We start from the raw sequence: 18,550 nt of genomic DNA, 5'->3' as shown, positions 1-18,550 counted from the left end.
TTTGAACTCATCTTAAGGTTATAACGTCTTAATCTTTCCAATTAAGCATTTGCAGGTGCAATACTGATATCGGTAACAGGATAGACTTTTATATAGTGATATATCAGAAACGTACGTTCCTGTTACCAACGAAATAAAGAGAAAAGTAAATTAACTTATGAGGGATTTACTTGATGTTGTGTTTATTTGAAAGGGTGAATAAAGGCCGAACAATATAAATTGCTATCTTAGACTTGCATTACTGGTGGTAATTTTTACAACCTTTGAAAACCAATTTTTGGAGCCATTTTTCAGTACAACCTAGAAAATTGGCAAATAATCTATTATTTTACAGAATGAATATATATAGAAGTTTATTCTCTTGAAAACCATCTAATTAGTAACGTAAAACAAGCTTAACATTTTATCTAAACCTTTTCTTAATAACCCAAAATTTCTTTTGAAAATGGTAACAGGATAGACAAAATATTGTACCACCGATCAAAAAATGTTTCAAGATATTCTTGTATGACAACATTAAGATTGCTTCTTTTAATATGTTGTTCTTAAAGTACTGTTTGTTTTGATTTGCTTATGTAGAGGGTTGTTTGAATAAGTAACTTTTAATAAATTTTCCAATTTCAAAATTCGACATTTTTTGAAAATGACCCAGGTACCAACTTTCACCCTTATCTGCAACAAAAGCGTAACATCACATCATAGAAAAACACACTATCAAATATTAATTGAAATGGCTGAACTCAATCAAAAGACATATTTACACTAAGGATCATACTTTGAACGAATCAATTTTATCTATGATACAATGTAAATACAAACCCAATAAAATAAGGGGTGAATAAATACAGGCAACATTAGTATACCGCTGTGCGATGTTAAACAGTTTAAAAAAAACAAGAATAGCCTTGAACAAAAATCCGCCATATACAATGTTATACACACGTAAATGAAAATAATTGGGTTGTAAGGTAATCAATTTAAATGAAGAATGGAAATATGTTTTGATTCACAGAACGAAGAAGTGAAAGTTTATAGTACTACCAAACATTTATCAAAGCTGGACAAGATATAATTCTGAATAAGTCAACATTGAATAACAAAAAAAGGCATTACATGTGTCTGTATAATTCCCGTTTAAAAAAATGCAAATTTAGTTATGTATCAATTTGCTGATGACAAAATCGATATTTGTGCCAATGTAAACTACATTCTAAGATATAATTACAACATTGGAAAGATAACCTTTACTAACAAGTTTGTTCAAAGTTCGATTTCTATGAGTTGATTTCCGCTCTTTTAGTTCAACTTGTACAGTTTTGCCGTAAAATTTCGGAAGCGAAATACCTGTAATGTTTATTTTAAGCTTTATACTCCGCTATTTTGTCACCACATTTGCCATTCAGGTAGTTATGCGTACTCACATACGAAAAAGGATTTAAACCTATGTATAAAAACTTTCATACTATTTACAACAATTAAATATTGATATTAATCATCTTAATAGTGTTTTTATCATTATATAATAAATATCATTTTTTAGCAGGATATCATATACAATCTGTGCAGTTTGGGACCCAATAGCTTTAATCCTAATATCATATTCAGATGTTACCATATTTTAATGAAAAATCTTTGATTTTCTCTCTTGATGTAATGGGTAGTTCTTTACTATTAATTGTAGGATTCGTGTGACATTCGGATCTTAGTGTAAGGTAGGCATTCAGAATACTCTATAAAATAAATAAGCGATATAATTGAATTAGAATGTATTTACATATTTTGTGAGGATAACGAAATTAAGAATATGTATATTTTACTTCAATTGGAAATTCATTGAGTTCTACTTAAACTCGTGTTATTATTCTTGAACCTTTGTTTATTTCATCAAATTTCATTACCAAATTTTTTGTTGGAACAATTTTGCGTATTTAGAAAAAATATGAATCCACTTGGCTACCTTGTTTTTAGTGCGCTCTAATGAAGGTGCCACTGAGTCAAACATTTTACCAGAAAAAATCGATCCAGTTGCCCGCCCTGATAAGCTCCCTATTACACCTCCAATAGATCCCCCTATGATACCTCCCAGTACAGGAGTTGGAAAAACGATCTGACCAATTAATGCACCAACAAATTCAGAACCTGTTGCTGTGACAACTGATGTGGCAGAACCACCGATTTTCTTCGTAACTTGCCTTATAAAAAGTTTTGTACTTAAATGTGTTTTTTGCTTTTGTCTATACATAGCCACTATTTCCTTCCCGCAAAATATAATTTCTATTGGAGCTGCAACAACAACGGTTATGTAAGATGTTGCAACAGCCGCTACAGCTGATGATCCGACTTTAGAAACAACTGTTTTTGCGCCTGCTATAGCGATCACTGCCGAAGCGCCCAGAAAACAACAAACATTTGATAATGCCAGCGATACGTTAGACAAACACATTTCTAGATCAGCTGTTTCCAGTATGTGAATTACTTTGGTGCCTTGATCTAATCCACTGTCAATTAAATCCGCCAAACATCTTTCTTCTGAACTGCCTTGATCAAACTGTACAGATTCAGCTTCACCTGTTAATACCCATGTGACGAACGACTCACAATTATTGCTTGATGCACTGTATTCTGTTTCTCCTAATCGAGAAGCAATTCTTTCGTATGCTAATTTCTTTTCAGCGTCAGAGGATGGATAATTTTGCTTCTTTATAAAAAACACACCAGATGCAAAATCTAGTAAACCGGAATTAAAATGTATTCTCTGTACAGTTACTCGTGCTACTGATAAAGCTTTCATTGCATCTTTTCCAGCTGCATAATGTATGATGTCAACAAAATCACGACCCACTTCCAGAACTAAATAATGATGATAATATTCTAATTTTATGTTTGAACGAAAAACAGCAACGTGTGTTAATGGACTAACGCGGGCCCGATATTCAGATATATTTTCAATTTTTTCCGAACCTGCTGGTAGCTTCTGCAAATAAAGAATCAATTAATTATTTTTATTATAAATGTACATTGTATACTGAAATTTAAAAAAATAAAATATTTTAAGTTAAATTAATCTCAGTTAATTCTATATTGTGTTTATTATTTCCGTGCATTTGAATAATTGCGTCTGCCCATAACTGCTGTCCAATCTTTGAACGGATTTCATTTATAGCTCCTTCTTAACTCTGGACTCTGTAAAACTTTTTCTTTTGTATACAAACCTATCCATTGACTTGTTGAAAATAATCATGGCTGCTGGCCTATGGACAATATTTGTTGCTACATAGGTTGGTTTATCATTGTTATATACTCACACCGTTATTATAAGAAATAGGCGCACATAATGTTATTTAAAGAAGCGCCTCGTTTGTCGAGTGGTCCAAGTAGATTAAGGGGGATACTGTTTTTCGATGAATTAATCGGGTATAGAAAATTTAAAACTGTATTTTTTTTGCCTGAATTGCAGTGATTTTTATCTTGGTATAATAACCACTTTGATTTTATTTGATGACCGGCGGTGTCATCGAACACATTTTATATGCCCGTCAAAACTTTGACGGGACGTATTATGGTATACAAATATCTGGTGTCCGTCCGTCTGTCTATCCGTCTGTCTGTCTGTCCGTCTGTCTGTCCGTCTGTCCGTCTGTCCGTCTGTCTGTCTGTCTGTCTGTCTGTCTGTCTGTCTGTCTGTCTGTCTGTCTGTCTGTCTGTCCGTCTGTCTGTCCGGCGTAAATATGTCGCACCGTAACTTGAGAACGACTTATCCAAATTTCATGATACTAAAGCTGTTTCTTATGATGGTCAAATGATCTGTATACTTTTTGGTGAAAATAAGATTAAAACTTTTTGAGTTACGGCACTTTGTAACCAAAACAGGGATGTGTTTTTTTCACATGTCGCACCGTATCTCAAAAACGATTCTTCATTATGGCTTTAAACTTTAAACACTTCCTAGTCATATTTGTTATATTAATCTAAAGATCTGTATACTTTTTGGTGATGATTCAAAATTTTATTTTTGAGTAATTGAGTATTTTGTAAAACAGGGGAGGGTTTTTTTACATTTCGCGCCGTATCTCAAAAATAATTTATGATTATTGCTTAAAACTTTACACACTCCTTTGTTATATTAATCTAAAGATCTGTATACTTTTTGGTTTTGATTCAAAATTTTATTTTAGTGATATTAAGTTTTTTGTAAAAAAAAAAACAGGGTGTGGGGGTGTGTGGGGGGGGGGGGTTCACATGTCCCGCCGTATCTCAAAAACAATATATGGTTATTGCTTAAAACTTTCTCAGAAACTATTTATGATTATTGCATAAAACTTCCACACAAGACGTCGGGCGTATCGTGCGCTCATGTTGCAGCTGTTTATCAAAACTAGATATCATAATTCTGATTGTGGCTCGGTTTGGTCAAATTTGGCGGAGGAGTTTCAAAATAGAAGATTTTTCTAAAAGTTAACAGACAACGACGAAGGACATCGACGACGGTTGACGATAGATGTCACATGATGAGAAAACACTCATTTGACCTTACGGCCAATTGAGCTACAAATCCAATCGTACTCTAAACAAAACAAGCCTACACAAATTACCTCTTCAGGACAATCCACTCCAACAAATAACAACAAAAACACAAACAAACAGAATATAAATGTATTTTAAAGCTTTAATCTTGCTTTTCATTTTATATTAAATTGTACTTGAATAGTTTGATAAATGATTTATTTCGATTCAGCAATTGGGTAAGTTGCTGAAACCAGAGCTTGCTATTTTCGATTTTGATTGTATGTGTATGTCCCTTTTGACTTTAGCTAGTAAAACGGATCTTAAACAAACATTATTAAGATTTGTGGTTAAACTTACCATTATGACAGTGAAGGCACGTTATTTCGCCAACAGTAAATTGCAAGCCTTTATTTGTTGAGAGGTAAAGTCCTATACAACAACTTATATCATGATCTACAAATGTATGAATATAAAGATCGAATGATTGGTTAATAAGTATATGTTGCCTATAGCAATCATTACGTAACATGCTGACGAAAGAAACCACATTTTATTATTGATTTAATCAACTATTTATCTATCGACTATAAGTATAGATATAAAGTTAAACTTTTACAGTATAACTAATCGCCGTATTTGAATATCAAAAATAAGACAACGCGTGACCGAACGACGCATGGATTAAACGAGTGCGCAGCACGAGTAAAATCCATAGCGGCGTTCGGTCACAAGTTGTCTTATTTTTTATATTCAAATACGGCGATTAGTTATTCTTTTTATTACATTGGCAAATGGCCTTTTTTTATGAAATTAATGTAGAAAATGTAAGGAACTATATCTTTTACCTACGCATTGACATTTTGTTTTGATTCGACGTTATACGACGTCTTGACAACGCCTATTGTTGTATGACGTCAGAGAGTGAAATAACCACGTTTATTTCACATGTGAAATTATCGGTTTTTATCTAACTGGGAAATCAATGTAATTCATTGCAACCAATGTAATAATAGTATTTAATGAAGATTGTGGCATATTTTGATAAGTCGGGAGGGTTGTAAAAGTTTTCGTTTACTGCGTTTAGTATCGATAAAATAACATGACTTTATATTATTTTGTATTGTCTTTCCTTCGATATGGAAAGATGTGGTATGAGTGTCAATGAGACAACTCTCCATCCAAGTCATAATTTATAAAATACTCTTAACCTATTTTTGCTATATATCGTTCCTTAAAAGGAAACTTGCTTGTCATGCTTTGGATTTTGTCAGATTTTTTTCGGAATCCTCTGATTTTATCCATTTGAATGCCTTAACAAATTTTGTTCCCTATTTTTCTTTTTATAATTCTTTTACATGTATAATGATAAGCTGTCTGTTAGAGTCTTTTAAAATTTTAATTATTTTTAATAGTTTTTGAGGTCTTAAATTTGTCAATACTAAAGCTATGAAAAGTCAAGAGAGAACATTTTCCCGCCAAAATTTTTATGGCTAATATATCGAAAACGAGCACATTGACCTATATATTTTTTGGCTCATTTGATTCCTTTATTAATCCCCTATCAATATGGAGTAGTGTTTTGAAAAAATTATTATTTTGAATCTCAGAAGCTAACTCTTTTAAGTCATATGAAATGAGTGACTGGTGAAAAATAATGTTTATCCAATTCTTGAACCAATGCATGTATATATCATAAACTTAGTCTTCTGTGCACGGTTTTATCATGTTTTACGCAAATATATCGTATAATCGTCAATTGTTTTTTCTTTCTGTCTGTTATGATCTAACCAATATTGCAGCTCATTAAGAGCCGTGTTTTGACTCCGAAGTTTTCGATTATCACCTTATAGTAAACAATCAACGAAAAGCATGAATATTGAGCACCAAACATACAGGTATTAATTTCTAAATTTTTATTTTTGAGTGAGTGTATTTTATGACTTTGTGAATAAAATATGATGAAAAACACGAGGGTCAACGACTTCGTTTAGTCACTAAAGCAACCTCAGTTTCGTGTTTTCTTTTCCCGCAAATAAAAATTATTCTCAAATAAAGTCCCAAAAATATTACTAACTTTAACGTAGTTTTCAAGGTTTTTTACTCATCGTTTTAAAGAAATAGTATTCTTTCTATAGGACACTGAATTAGACGTCGTAGTAAAGTTTCCGGTAAAAACAAAATAAACTAGAGGCTCTAAAGAGCCTGTGTCGCTCACCTTGGTCTATGTGAATATTAAACAAAGGAAGCAGATGGATTCATGACAAATTGTGTTTTGGTGATGGTGATGTGTTTGTACATCTTACTTTACTGAACATTCTTGCTGCTTACAATTATCTCTATTTAAAGTGAACTTGGCCCAGTAGTTTCAGTGGAAAATGTTAGTAAAAATGTACAAATTTTATGAAAATTGTTAAAAATTGACTAGAAAGGGCAATAACTCCTTCAGGGGTCAACTGACCATTTCGGTCTTGTTGACTTATTTGTAAATCTTACTTTGCTGAACATTATTGCTGTTTACAGTTTATCTCTATCTATAATAATATTCAAGATAATAACCCAAAACAGCAAAATTTTCTTAAAATTACCAATTCAGGTGCAGTAACCCGACAACGGGTTGTCCGATTCATCTGAAAATTTCAGGGCTGATAGATCTTGACCTAATAAACAATTTTACTCCAGTCAGATTTGCTCTAAATGCTTTGCTTTTTGAGTTATAAGCCAAAAACTGCATTTTACCCTATGTTCTATTTTTAGTCGTGGCGGCCATCTTGGTTGGATGGCATGCTCACGCCACACATTTTTTAAACTAGATACCCCAAAGATGATTGTGGCCAAGTTTGGATTAATTTGGCCCAGTAGTTTCAGAGGAGAATATTTTTGTAAAAGATAACTAAGATTTACGAAAAATGGTTAAAAATTGACTATAAAGGGCAATAACTCCTAAAGGGGTCAACTGACCATTTCGGTCATGTTGACTTATTTGTTAATCTTACTTTGCTGAACATTATTGCTGTTTACAGTTTATCTCTATCTATAATAATATTCAAGATAATAACCAAAAACAGCAAAATTTCCTTAAAAATACCAATTCAGGGGCAGCAACCCAACAACAGTTTGTCTGATTCATCTGAAAATTTCAGAACAGATAGATCTTGACCTGATAAACACTTTTAACCATGTCAGATTTGCTCTAAATGCTTTGCTTTTTGAGTTATAAGCCAAAAACTGCATTTTACCCCTATGTTCTATTTTTGGCCATGGCGGCCATCTTGGTTGGTTGGCCGGGTCACGCCACACATTTTTTAAACTAGATACCCCAAAAATGATTGTGGCCAAGTTTGGATTAATTTGGCCAAGTAGTTTCAGAGGAGAAGATTTTTGTAAAAGATTTCTAAGATTTACGAAAAATGGTTAAAAATTGACTATAAAGGTCAATAACTCCTAAAGGTGGCAACTGACCATTTTGGTCCTGTAGACTTATTTGTAAATCTAACTTTGATGAACATTATTGCTGTGTACAATTTATCTCTATCGATAATAATATTCAAGATAATAACCAAAAACAGCAAAAAATCCCTAAAATTACCAATTCAGGGGCAGCAACCCAACAACAGGTCGTCGGATTCATCTGAAAATTTGAGGGCAGAAAGATCTTGACCTGATAAACAATTTAACCCCATGTCAGATTTGCTCTAAATGCTTTGGTTTTTGAGTTATATGCCAAAAACTGCATTTTACCCCTATGTTCTATTTTTAGCAATGGCGGCCATCTTGGTTGGTTGGCTGGGTCACGCCACACATTTTTTAAACTAGATACCCCAATGATGATTGTGGCCAAGTTTGGTTTAATTTGGCCCAGTAGTTTCAGAGGAGAATATTTTTTTAAAAGTTAACGACGACGGACGACGACGACGTACGACGGACGACGACGACGACGACGACGGACGACGGACGCCAAGTGATGGGAAAAGCTCACTTGGCCCTTCGGGCCAGGTGAGCTAAAAATGAATGTTTCAAACACACATTCAAATTTCCAATATTAGCAACAATATACACATTCTTCATTGCCTATAATACAAAAGTTCACACTTATGCATTGGTATTTATTATAAATCATTCTGTTGCCTCACAAAAACTGAGAATCTCACCTTACAAATAAGATTTCAGAAACACCGCCGCTGAAATGCATTTATATTGTCCAAAATTCCTTCTACATCGTTTAAAAAAAGTTAGTATTATGACCTCCCTCTCTTTGACAGAATAATTGAAAGTAAAGTACTGAAATACAAAAATGGCACTGACTTATAATCTAGACTCAATTCAATTCAATTCAATTATTGTTTTGATTATTAACAAACACATAATTTCTAACAAATAAAATGAACAAATGTGCTCTGACGATGAAATATAATAATTGCAACTGCTTCTGACAATTTCATTCTTGTTTTTATTTACATCGATCTCAATCATCCAGTGAAGATGAATATTTATAACTACCCTCAGTGTTTAACGTCCCTCGCTTGTTATATATTTGGAAGCGGTGCTTTGGTTTGCCGTAATGTAGGTACTATTATTTTATGAAGATTTTCAAGTTGTACATATTGTTCTACTCTTACACATTTTTTACATCTACAAAACTAAGACATTGCTTTGCTGATATATTACCTTTATCGAATTTCATTTTCAGTACAAGCAATGTACAGGGAATGCGCTTTTGTGAAACATGGGTGCTGACTGCAAAATTTTCAAACAAAGATTTCAAAAATGAAAACATTTTAAGAACACCAAAAGGATTTGTTTGACTGTTAATTATTATCTGAGTCACACATGAAAATGGATTATATATTCTCCTTGCCACAGTCATTTCGTTTTCATTGACTGTGGAAACATCCAGATGATAAATTAAAAACGGAAATTCACCGTATTTCTATTTATTATGAGTAACATCACTAGTGCTACCTGTTTGCTAGAAACTACACACCCTTCCAGAAAATCTGCATCGACCCCTGTTTTTTGAGAAAATGAACTCGTGTTGTTTAGTTGTGTTATTTGCTCCTTATATTTCAATGTCTATTCTAGACAGACTAGTTTTAGATAATTTACATGTACCAATGGGTTTTACATAATTTAAAATTTCTGATTCAGAGTGTTGTAGAAAAATTAACTCATCATAGATATACCAGGATTAAAATTTCATACTTACGCCAGATTCATCATGCAGTGACGCTCGAACCAAATAATGTTAAAAAGGCCAAATAAAGTACAAGGTTGAAGAGCATTGAGGACCAAAATTCCTGAAAGTTTTGCCAAATACAGCTAAGGTAATCTTATCCGGAGGTAGAAAAGCCTTAGTATTTCAAAAAATAAAAATTTTGTAAAACAGTAAATTTATAATTAAGAACATATCAATGATAACTCAAGTCAACACAAAAGTGGTGACTACTGGGTTGGTGATACCGTCGGGTAAATAAATCTCCACCAGCAGTGGCATCGACCGAAAACAGACTTGGATAAATCCAGTATTATCGGAAATATTCATAATGACTCGAAATGACGCATCTTTTTTAATTTAGGCAGGTGTCTCTTCTTGAATAGAATAGGAACCACTGACCCTTTTTGAGTACCTGAAATCATCATGTATTAGTTAAAGTTGGTGTTGATTAAAGTTTAGTTGTTTATTAATTTCTTGACTGCTTTTGGTCTTTGTGCTTTTCATTCACATTTTTATCTGGTTTTGTCATTACAAAAATCTGTTACCTATGTGCCAAATGTCCATTCGGATACTATATGCTTTCCACATTCACTCGTAGTACCACTCTGGTAAAAGGTCCCAACTACAGCTTTGAATTCATTTGGGAATGTTGTGTGTATACTTTTAACCCGTTCTTTATGCAGAACTTCATGTGGTTTATACAAAATGTACCTGATCAAGTTAAAGTTTAAAATATGGATTAAAACTGGGTTAAGTACTGTTGTCATTTCTAGACACATAATAAAAACACATTAATTGCTGTATAGTTGCGCCATATGGTTGGTCAATCTCATACCCCCAACTTCTTTTCCAAGTGTGTAATTTTCTCATGGGCTTGATCTACATTTTACTATTTCCATAAACCGTTTGCAATACGTTAGCTGTCTAGTTATAGGGCACAATATCGGGCACTACTGATACATGCGATACTTAAAGCCAAAATGATGGTGACAAATACATATGCAAAGAGCATATAAATAAGAAGAATAACATAATCGTTATACAACAGAATGAACATTCTCTAATTGATCGAACATCAACATGTCCATCGACACGTCCAATTCAATTTTAAATGTAACAGTACAATTAAGGTTAAATGAACTTACAATTTTATTCTCAATACTCCATTATTTGAATGCTACATCGATCTTACAAAGGTCTTGTTCCGCAGGAAAAAAAATAATTTCAATATCTTTGCATAGTAATAAGAGGTACATCTACTGTAACCTCATGGAAATGTCTTATTCGAGTTTCATCAGAGCATTTAAAAAAGAATCTGCTGTTCGTGAAGTGTTGTATTTCCTTGGTTGAACACTATCACATATGGAATCTTCTAGTACTGAATATAAATAAATAGTAGGATCATTCAAAAACGACAAATGTAAACTGCATATTTGGTAAAAATTGGTACCACCATTCCTGGTTCTAGCATCAATAAGAAGGTATGTGGATATTATGAGATGGTTTTAGTTCAGTTGAATATAATATCAAAGAAGAATATAGAAAACAAACAAATGGAACTGATAAAGATTATATTACATTTGCCTTCACAGAATAACTCGAATGCATCTGAATATTTGGCCAAACGATATTTAACAAATGTTTTGATGACTTTGGAAAACACTTTGAACTACATTATGTCTTCTTGATCTACCTGCATAATCAGCTGTTCCATGTACTAGAATCTTTGATACTAGTATTGTTGTCAAGCGAACAGATTGTTGCGTTTACTTATTTCATTGCAGCATCAACATAATTATTAACAAGAAAAGGCAAGCACCTGTCTTGTTAATGGCCTAGCAAGCCTGGAAATACTGCTTTTGTAGCTCACCTCGCCCAAAATGCAAGTTTTTTTTGGCTTATATCTCTGAATCTAAAGCATTAAGAACACATTAAACACAGTTAATATTTTCATCAGGTTAAGATCTATCTGTTCTTATATTTTCAGGCGAATCAGACAACCTTTTATTGGGTTGCTGTCCCTGAATTAGTAATTTAAAGGAAATTTTGCGATGTTTTTTTTTTGTGTTATTATCTTGAATATTATCATAGATGGATATAAACTGTAAACAGCAATAATGTTCAGCAAAGTAAGATCTACAAATAAGTCAACATGACTAAAAATGGTCAGTTGGCTCCATAAGGAGCATTTGTTCTATAAAGTCATTTTTTAACAATTTTTAGTATTTTTTTTAATCTTTTACATAAGTCTTCTCCTCCAAAACAGCTGAGACAAATTTAACCAAATTTCGCCACAATCATCATTAGAGTTTAGTTTAAAAATGGTGACCTTGTCTGTAAAACAAAACATGGCAGACATGGGTAAAAATAAAACGTAGGAGTAAAATGTAGTGTTTGGCTTATATTCTGAAAGTAAAGTTGTATTGATTTATGCATCAATTGTAAATACAAATATCATTTGAACGACACACACAGGCTCCTTGAAGCATGCAGTTTTTATTACTATTTCCCCATCTCGTTGATCATGAAGAAACTGTTCAAATCAAGTTGTAGACTACTGATCTCCAAGAATGTACCGTAGTTACGATTTCTGTACTGTCCTCACAAATCTCCTGATGTTTGGCTTAAATATAAATATGGTATATCCTTCATATTTCTGGGCACTTAGTTTTATTAACTAAGTGTGCATTTAAACAAAACACCTGTATATTTGTTGATTTTGATATTTTATGGCGGCCATCTTTGAAAAAGACGCCAAATTGAAATTTCATTATGTGTCCACATGAAGTTTATATTGTTTAAAGCACCAAGCACTCTTAAGATGACAAAATTGAACTAATATAAGGGGCATTTGTTTGTGTGCAGTAAACTTATAAACATTCCAGACAAGTAAAGTATTGTCCTCCTTACGTATTGATTAAGATATACTTTAACTGTAAATTTATTGCATATTTGATAACCTTATATCTAATGTTTGCAGGACGACTCAAATATTTTATTTACTTCTTGTCTGTATATAATCTACACACAGGTTAACATTTGAATAATAATCCTTAAGAAAATACAATATATATAACAAGCTTGTTTTAAGTTTCATTTTAACGTCTACAGGGAAACTAAATCTTTCGGATTATTAATGCCACATATTTAAAATAAAAGGCATGTACACTCTACGAAATATAACCCCAGATTAAATGAACATTAAAGAAAAACACGTGCCAGACCAAACAATGGCTTGATATGCAGTAAAGAATTTTTTTAAATTTCTACCATTTTTCACTGCTGTACAGTAAGGTTCTTACACTGTTTTACAATTTTGCTCCACAGAAGATTGCGTGTAAAGAAATTTTCAGCCTCGTGACCAAGTTTTCAACAAAAACATCAAATTCAAAATGTTGATATAATCGTAAGTCAATGATATTTAGTTTAAACAATATTTATTTCAAAAAAGTGCACAAAATATAATTATACAATATAAATACAGGGATTCGGAAACAAGAAAATTATATAAATCCATCTCCCTTAAAAAAAAAAAAAAAAGGTATTACTAAATAAATGATATTTGACTGGACTCACCGGCTAATATTTGTCCCATAAGAAAACTAAATATCCGTGTATGTGTTGTTGATTTTGCACGACAAAACCTTAAAACAAAAGTTTAATTTTATCAATGTATCCTTCTACAGATCACCACCCAACATTACTAATGCAAGAGTCAGTCGGACTGCGTTTATCCATCATTAATATAAATCTGTTGAAAAATCTTTGAGTTATTTCCAACATTTCAGCTTCACGGTAGGGTAACTGACCTCCAAGTTTCACATCTATAAAGTGCATTTGTAAGAATAATTCTTTTCCATATCAATTTATTTGTTCGGGGACTCATTCCTCGTGGATTAATACCAACAGTTTCAAGTGAGTGAAGTTTCTGTTTTAATTTTTGAATGGATTTATCTGATCTGTCGAAAGGTTTTCCATCTGAGTTAATGTAATGCTCCAGCGTAAATACATGTACGTTTTCTTTCGAGTACAATATTACCTAGGCTAAGACATGCTGCAGAGTCATTATTGTTGCGAGTCTTTCTTGATGGTGTAAAAGTTAAAACACTGCTTTTCGATGCATTATATTTTAACAGCAATTTGAGTGCATAGCTGTTAAAAATGTTTAATAATGTCTGAGCAGCATTTACAATATTGTACGGAAGCGTATTAGCGCCACACATCTTTTTTTTTTTAAATATTTCTTCCTATGTTTGCGTTTAACGCAACCCTTTGCGTTATAACGCAAATATTTGTGTTATCTTATTTCTTATTTAAGATTCAAAGGAAACAGCAGTAATTAATGGAGGAAGCTGTACATGTTAAAATTTATCACCTTTGTACTCATTGCAAAATAAAATGTTGAATATTAAGAACATATCATTGACTAATAAAAAATACGATTATAATTTAAATAAAATTGAGAATGGAAATGGGGAATGTGCCAAAGAGACAACAACCCGACCATAGAAAAAAACAACAGCAGAAGGTCACCAACAGGTCTTCAATGTAGCGAGAAATTCCCGCACCCGGAGGCGTCCTTCAACTGGCCCCTAAACAAATATATACTAGTTCAGTGATAATGAACGCCATACTAATTTCCAAATTGTACACAAGAAACTAAAATTAAAATAATACAAGACTAACAAAGGCCAGAGGCTCCTGACTTGGGACAGGTGCAAAAATGCGGCGAAGTTAAACATGTTTGTGAGATCTCAACCCTCCCCCTATACCTCTAGCCAATGTAGAAAATTAAACGCATAACAATACGCACATTAAAATTCAGTTCAAGAGAAGTCCGAGTCTGATGTCAGAAGATGTAACCAAAGAAAATAAACAAAATGACAATAATACATAAATAACAACAGACTACTAGCAGTTAACTGACATGCCAGCTCCAGACTTCAATTAAACTGACTGAAAGATTATGATTTCATCATGAAACCATTCAGGTATCCTCAATTCCAGTTTGAAAAGCACTAAATGTTAGGTTGAAGTATATTTTTTTTTAATTTAAAACATTACACTTGTACTGTATCACCTGTTGCAAGAAGGTAGGTGTCAAAAAACTTATTACTTGTACATAAACCCTGTGCAAATTATAATTTGTACAAACTTACATCTTGTACACAACATTTATATTATAAAGACAGATGGGTAAATTGGAGTTATACCGAAGAAAATATAAAATCAACCCAGCTAGTATAGCTATAACCGAAAACAAAAGTAAGTAAGTAAGAAAGTAAATTTTATTTATTTAGAGTCGGCATGTGATCCGATGGATAAATCTGTTGTAGAGTTGTCACTGGCTCAGACGTACTTATAAATATACTAGTAATTATTTTCTGTGACTGTATCTTACATTAATTTGTAGGATCCTTTACCATAGATAATTTAGCTGATCTGTAAGAATAACATCTTCATGCCTTATATATCATGTACTGTAGTACGACGCTAGATTAAAACTGACGTGGAAAGGTAACACCCGGCCACCGGAACATTAATTTTTGTGAAGACAAGGTGGTCGGGTGGTCTAGCGGGACGGCTACAGTGCAGGCAATTTGGTGTCACGATATCTCAGTAGCATTGGTTCGAATCCCGGCGAGGGAAGAACAAAAAATTTACGAAAGCAAATTTACAGATCTAACATTGTTGGGTTGATGTTTAGACGAGTTGTATAAATATATACAATAACAGACAAAACATGAGCTCTGGTGAGCTCTTTAACCGACTATCACATAAGCAAATCATACAGCATCATGCAAAAACTATCAAATAAAAATGAAAAAAAAACATGCAAGTATAATGAAAGCAAATCTATTTGATCTGTGAGCCTCCAGAGTCAAAGTTCATGTGGCAAGCGCCTCTATGTGCATTGAACGGGGGAGTCAGCAAATCACTTGAAAATCATAAAAACAAACTATAAGCATAAAAACAATAAATAAATAAATATAAGCACTAGCATTTAGTGGCAGATATATTCAATAAATACATAAAAGCAGAACAAAAGGACATTATAAACAGAAAGAAAGAAATTTCAGCTTTGAGACAGCACTGAATGGAAACGACATGAACTGCAGTTACATTTTTTACCCCCACAACAGGAATTTATATAATTCCAAAGTAAGCTCTCGTTTGAAGACTGTAAATTTTGATAGATTCAAACAAGCTATACCCTTTGGCAATACATGTATGGAATGAAGATGCTTTAAAATCATGATCTCTCCTTTCAAATAGCTACCCAAGCATCTGAAAAATACTTCACTATATTGAAATGAAAATTAAATGACTTTATATCAAAAATCTTAATCATATTCTGAAATTTAAAAGAAAGGAAGTTTCACAATGGTTTGACATGGTTATTTTTGAATTTTTTTTCAATTAAAATATGCCTATAACTATACTATATCTATTTTCTTGTTAAATTATATACTTTTCTGATGAACAAATCATTCTTAATTTATGTATAATTGCACTCCAAGTATTCCCATATTCCTATGCATATTATATGTTATTCAGGTCTCAGACAGGGTATATACTGTGACATTCCCGGCTTAGAGTTTATATCCCCTGAGCCGAAGGCGAAGGGGATATAAGCCCTAAGCCGGGAATGTCACAGTATATACCCTTTCTGAGACCTGAATTACACATATATTACGGATTACCCCTGACTTAATGTTATTTTCCAGTGCAGGTATTTGTTGACAACACATATATATTGAAAAACCCAACCTGATATGTTCGACATACGTGAAGGATTTTCTAATTTGCTGTGAACATAATTTTATCGTGTATGTAATAATTTATAATAACACTTTTAACATTAAATTTAAGTATTAAAAGTGTAAAATGCGTGATTTTGTATCAAAAATGTATTATTGACTGAAGCACGTCATTATTTTCCCTCTGTGAGCCTCTGACAGTCTGATAGCTTTTGACTACGTCACATAGTAACCGGTGTTATGATGACGTTTTTGAGGTTCCAATTGGGGATAAAAACGTCGTATATACCCCGGCAGTTTCCTGAATATATACTGACATCTCTGTGTTGTTATCCAATCACAAACCTCGACACATTTGTAATCCGTAATATTTAGTATAATGACTTGGCCTTGTATATATATATATATATATTACGGATTACAAATGTGTCGAGGTTTGTGATTGGATAACAACACAGAGATGTCAGTATATATTCAGGAAACTGCCGGGGTATATACGACGTTTTTATCCCCAATTGGAACCTCAAAAACGTCATCATAACACCGGTTACTATGTGACGTAGTCAAAAGCTATCAGACTGTCAGAGGCTCACAGAGGGAATATAATGACGTGCTTCAGTCAATAATACATTTTTGATACAAAATCACGCATTTTACACTTTTAATACTTAAATTTAATGTTAAAAGTGTTATTATAAATTATTACATACACGATAAAATTATGTTCACAGCAAATTAGAAAATCCTTCACGTATGTCGAACATATCAGGTTGGGTTTTTCAATATATATGTGTTGTCAACAAATACCTGCACTGGAAAATAACATTAAGTCAGGGGTAATCCGTAATATATGTGTAATTCAGGTCTCAGAAAGGGTATATACTGTGACATTCCCGGCTTAGGGCTTATATCCCCTTCGCCTTCGGCTCAGGGGATATAAACTCTAAGCCGGGAATGTCACAGTATATACCCTGTCTGAGACCTGAATAACATATAATATATATATATATAAAAAAAAAAAAAAGATGTGGTATGATTTCCATTGAGACAACTGTCCACAAGAGATCAAAATGACACAGACATTAACAACTATAGGTCACCGTACGGCCTTCAACAATGAGCAAAGTCCATACAACATAGTCAGCTATAAAAGGCCCCGATATGACAATGTAAGACAATTCAAACGAGAAAACAAACGGCCTTATTTAAATTTTAAAAAAAATGAACGAAAAACAAATATGTAACACAAAAACAAACTACAACCACTGAATTACAGGCTCCTGACTTGGCACAGACACATACATAAATAATGTGGCGGTGTTAAACATGTTAGCGGGATCCCAACCCTCCCCCTAATGTATGTTTCTACTAGCAAATAACAACCGAAATGAATTACAGTGACAAATATACAAAACTTAATGAATAATTGAAATCAAGATATTTGCGCAAATGTTTGCGATATTTCACAAAGATTTAGCATTATAACGTAAATGTTTGCGTTATATTACAAATGTTTGCGTTATATCGCAAATGTTTGCCTTATTTCGCCAATGTTTGCGTTAAACACAAAGGTTTGCGTTATTTCGCAAAAGTTTTCGTTATAACGCAAAGGTTTGCGTTGTAACGCAAACTTGGGGGAAATATTGAAAAAAAGTTGTGTGACGCTAATACGCTTCCGTACAATTGCGCTTAATAAAGTTGTATCATCGGCTAACAAGATTGTTGGTATGCCTTCAAGAAGTCCACAAATCAAGTCATTAATAAATACGGAAAATAACCAGGCAGCCAACAAGTGTTCAAGTATTCTACACCTACGTCTATGTAGTTGTATCCATTCGTACCATGGGGTTTGCTTGTTCTTATTTATATTTTTAAGGATGCTATCTTTATTTGATGTAAATTCATATCTTTTTACATGCGTACTAAAAAACACACTATAAGACGATTTTCGAATGCGAGCATTTTCCCGTAAATTTCAGGCCGCAATACTTTTATTGTTGCGTCACAGTACGAACCGATTGTTCAATAACGTCGTTTACGCCGATTGACCTCGGTTCAAACCGGTGTACAT

The 18,550-nt window shown here is 33.0% G+C and overlaps 1 long non-coding RNA gene across 1 annotated transcript; it reads right to left on the bottom strand.

Annotated features, from left to right (window-relative positions):
- Nucleotides 1-707: 707 nt before the first annotated feature.
- LOC143058985 (uncharacterized) lies at nt 708-4,947 on the bottom strand. The gene is made up of 2 exons (XR_012973317.1): nt 4,864-4,947; nt 708-2,974 (listed from the first exon to the last, which is right to left on the bottom strand). It is a non-coding gene; the product is annotated as an uncharacterized LOC143058985 (long non-coding RNA).
- Nucleotides 4,948-18,550: the final 13,603 nt, after the last annotated feature.

This window comes from Mytilus galloprovincialis, chromosome 14 (assembly GCF_965363235.1).
Source record: "Mytilus galloprovincialis chromosome 14, xbMytGall1.hap1.1, whole genome shotgun sequence".
In the NCBI taxonomy this organism is placed as follows: domain Eukaryota; kingdom Metazoa; phylum Mollusca; class Bivalvia; order Mytilida; family Mytilidae; genus Mytilus; species Mytilus galloprovincialis.
This window is presented reverse-complemented; position numbering and strand designations above follow the sequence as displayed.